Raw genomic sequence first — 4,722 nt, forward strand, 5'->3', positions numbered from 1 at the left:
ATGGCTCGCCGATTGTGGCTTCTGAGTCACAACAATTTGAATAAAAAATATTCAAAAATGTAATTTTACCATAATTTTCTTCACATAGCGCATGTCCATCATGTGAAAAATGCAACAAGAACACGTTAATAACATGATTTTCATTGGAGTGGTTCTTTAATGACAGTAACTGCGTTTTAAAGTTGCCTTTTAAAGACCTACTCTAAGGAAAATAGTGTTTTAACATGTTCCTGTGGCATCTTTGTAATGATGGAGGACATCTATAATCTTAAAATTACATTTCTGAGAATTTCTGCCTCTAAATCACGTGAACCAGGGGGAGACAAACAAAAAACAGTTTGAAAAGGGTGTTTTGGGGATGTAGAACATATGCTGGGCGGAACAACAATCCGAGCTCTTAGCAACTAAAAGGGCTAAAACGGCTCAATCATAATTAAAAGACCACTGGGAACGCTTTTACATTAGATCAAAAGCTGATCGGGATGCATTTTTAAGTTATCGTGTTGAGATTTATAATTTCAGAGCACTGGGCAGGAATTATTATTTGACATCTTGAACTTGTGCATTAATTCGGTTCAGTGTCTCTGCCCTCTTTGTTTATTTCTCCCTGTTAATTGTTCCCACCTGGCCTCCGTTTCCTCAGTTTCGCTGCACCTGCTGCCTGCTTTACCGTAACCTCATTCGGCATTTAATCAGTTCATTTTCAGTTTGTCTGTGCCCCTTCCTTGTGTCTGGTTTCTGATTGTGTTGCCTGGTCATGCTGTGTCATGATTTTTTCAGCTTTTATTTTGTGTTTTTGCCTTTGTTTCTTTGGTGTACCTCATTTTACCCTGTAAATTAATTAATTTACCACCTGCCTGCCTTGAGTCTACTGAATTTTGGGTACTCCAGTAACCGAAATCAAGCCAGTCTCATTTTAAATATCAACTTTATAAGTCGCCTGAGTGTCTCCTGTAAAAATGCACTGTTTTGTTTAATTGGTTTAAAAATAAACGCCCTAACAAACAGAAAGCTCTGGCTCATTTCTTTAATTTATACCACATAAAAATAGTCTTTAGAAAAATGCTGAAGACTCTCTAATTTAGACAAACCTTTCCTAATCTGGAACAGTGTGATAACTGCAATATTAATTTAATTTTCTAAATAGTACTCTGTATCAACAGAGCAGAATAAGCACAACACATTCTTCTTTTTTGTCACTGAGTGTCAATGTGTTCCCCCAGCGATAAGAACTGAATCATTTTTTGGCTTTTCTAAACTTTTTTTGTGTTTTAGAAACAATACAAATAAGTTAATTAGTGATGGTGCTACTCAGGGCTTTGTGTCTAGATGTAAATTTTTCACGTTTTACTACCAGTATGTACAACATTTTCATTTAAAGACCCACTCCAATAATTATTTTTTACATATTCTTTTGGCCTTTTTTTCATGATGGAGGACAAAAGATTTAAACTTAAAATTGTTTTTTTTTTTTTTTTTCCTAGCATTTCCTTATTTATATCATTGTGAATCAGGAATTCATCATAAAAAAAATATTGTTCACCTTTCGGCACCCCCCCAAGGGTGGTCATAATCAGCTTTTGCTGAACTGCAATGAATGTGTCAGGAGGGGCATCTGACATAAAACTCTCTGCCAAACCACAATTTATTTGGGCTGGGGACCAGCATGGGGAGACTCGGACTCAGGGCCATTTCCACTAAGCAGTCCGGACCGGACTGGACCAGTAATTTGAGCGTTTCCACTATAAAATTGACCCATTAAGCAGAACCGACTCGTATCATTTTTGGTCTTCCGTTGGTTGTAGATCCATAAAAAAATGGAAAGGACCAGTTAGGGCGGAGCTAGTGTCGTCACATGATGAAATCCATTGATTGGTGGAAAGGTAATATGATAACAGAAAGTGTCCGAACATTTCCAAACATTCAGTTGTTGTTTTTGAGTCGGTTGTAAATAATATCATGAAATACCAAAACCCAAACATGAAAAAAGGAGCTGACGCACAACCTCCATTGGTGTTGTCATTACTTTTCACGATAGTCGTACAGCTATGATGCACAGCTACGTCATTGGTCTCTACCGCACATGCGCCTTTATGGCCCAACACAATGAAAATGCTTGCATGAATTGTCCGGATCATTCTAAATCTGCTTGGACGGGACCGGTCCAGTGGAAAAGAGGTAATTGTGGCTACGCATAGGTAGTATAGCGTGAAGGGTCTTGCCCAAGGACCCATATTGGATTCAGCTCATTGGTCCCCTGTTAATCTAATGATTTCCCATGTGTTCTGCTCCATCCTGATGCATCCACTTGTAGACAATTAGATCCAGGAACGTCTTCGTTTTCCGTGTCTGAGCTGGCATCTGACTCCAAATATTGCTCACCATTTTTCTTGCTCTGGTAATGTTAGGTATCATGTAAATCAGGTGTGTCCAAAGTCAGTCCTTGAGGGCCGATGTCCGCCATGTTTTCCAACCAATCTGCTATTGAAGATCCTTATTGGCCAAACACGCCTGATCCAGGTGATCAGCAGCAGATAAGGCAGAGTTTCTGGAAAACCAGCAAGTGGCCTGACTTTGGACACCCCAGGTGTAAACAGATGGATGATGGTCTGGGGCACCGGTTTCGCCCCCACTCCAATAAACTACTGCCACTCTGCAGTAATAGTAGTCCTAGAAAAAGGTGCTATACCTTGATGGTTAGAATCCATTTCTTGGATTGGGTTGATAAAGCCCCACCCTTGAGCCTTTTCCAACACCTGTAACTTGTTGACCTTTCTGTGGGCGCTGGGTCTGTGGGAAATTTGACTCACCTTTATGATATCATGTAATGGTCAGGAACAAGTCCTTTAGACTGATAGATCGTGGTATTGGTCCCCCTTTTATATTTTGAGAAAAACTGAGCTGAAGCGTGTCCTCCAACTTCAGGGTGATCTACTCCAGGCTACTGGATAGACTAATTGATCAAACTTGTGATCCTGGAGAAACAGTGCATTGTATTGTGGTTGTGGAACAGCAGGGGCCCGTTTCAAGAAGCAGGTTTTGTTGGAACTCTGAGTTCGTGAACTCCAAATTCGGCAAAACTCTGAGTTTTCGGTTTCAGAAAGAGGGATAACTCAAACCCGGGAAAGTGGGCGAAACCAAGCCCGTTCCAAGAAGCGGGTTAGGATGAACTCAGAATCAATCACTATGGTAACTGAGTCTGTGAACGAAACCTGGTCGGTAGCAGGTTTTCTTCAGGAAACTTAGAGTTCTCTGCGGTCTCCGCCCCTTTTTAAAGTGAAAGATGTTCAAATATGAGTTCCTCATGAACATTTAGAGAACATTCACATTAGAGACGTCACGTTTTCACCACTCAGAAACCAAAATGACATGTTCATTCAGAGGATCACGTAGAGAGGAGGCTGATTAATCCAGAGGAAATGTTATTTACGTCGGTAGAGGATTTGGAGGACACGAGTCGATTGACTGCAGTTTCCCAATTCATTTTTATTTCAGCGATATTTTAAATAGTTAGTTTTTCCAGGGACTCGCTATTAAAAAATACATTTTTCTTTTCCTTATTTTAAACCCTTAACAATAGGAATCAAGGAATGTCAAACACTGGAGAACGATTTCTACTTGTCCTCCGTCCAGAACTCGCGTCAGACATTAGCTCAACTGACAACAACGCTGCCTCCCACTGCATAGGTAGTGAGTTCGACTCCCAGCCACGGAAAGCTATTTTTATGTTTAAAAGAATTCGGCGAATATTTTTTAGGTCTTGAGAATTAAAATTAAATAAATACTTTTTAACATATGCCAGGCAGCTACAGTTTCTTTTTAGCGTGCAGTGATATCTGTGTGTGTAGGTGGGGGGTTACGATCACGGAGATTACTTATTAGATTGGTAACAGATCAAAAACCACTCCTTACTCAACAAGAGACAAAATAACCTTCCTGACATTATTTATTCATTATTAGAAATGATTCAAATAACTGCAGATATTTTCTCTCTGTTCTACCGCTGCAGCTGTGTTGCTTTTCTTGCAGTAAATGTTCTCTATAGTCGCATATGCTTGAAGGAACTTATCAATTTCCCTCGCCGGAAGTAGTAAACTCAGCTGTTTGTTCCCGTTGCCATGGTGAATCATGCTGTCTTTGCTCCATTGATCAGGGCTTTTTATGGTCGCGACGCTCACACCTGATTCTGGTTCTGACAACTTCAAGTTGATTGAATCAAACATTTTCAGCTGTTCTGGAACCGAAAACCCTGAGTTTGAGAATTTTGAGTCCAGTGACTCTAAGTTCAAGTTCGAACTCTAAATTTGTTGAACCTGCTTCTTGAAACGGGCCCCAGGGCAGCTCTATACCTCACACAGAGTGGTTGATGATATATTTGAGTTCATCTGTCCAGTTTACTTGGTTTTTTTGTGTGTGTGTGTGTGTATTTGGAGAAAGTGTTCAATCTTGTCCTTTTGCACTCTTCTATGGGAAGTACTCCAGATTTATGTGGAAGGATGAAACTGAAAGGTGACTGCTGCAGTAATATAGTAAAGAAGGATCTGAGCCAAAAGGCAAAACTCTCAATTAGTCTATGGTCCAATCCTCACTTAAGGTTGCAAGCTTTAGGTCATGACCAAAAGGATGGAATCTCATAAATGCTTTATGCTGCGTTCACACCTTACACGATTCAAGAGTCAAATTTAAACAAATTTGCTGCTCAACGCCTGTCCAAAAATGTGT

This window comes from Oryzias melastigma, linkage group LG21, assembly GCF_002922805.2.
Source record: "Oryzias melastigma strain HK-1 linkage group LG21, ASM292280v2, whole genome shotgun sequence".
Taxonomy (NCBI): domain Eukaryota; kingdom Metazoa; phylum Chordata; class Actinopteri; order Beloniformes; family Adrianichthyidae; genus Oryzias; species Oryzias melastigma.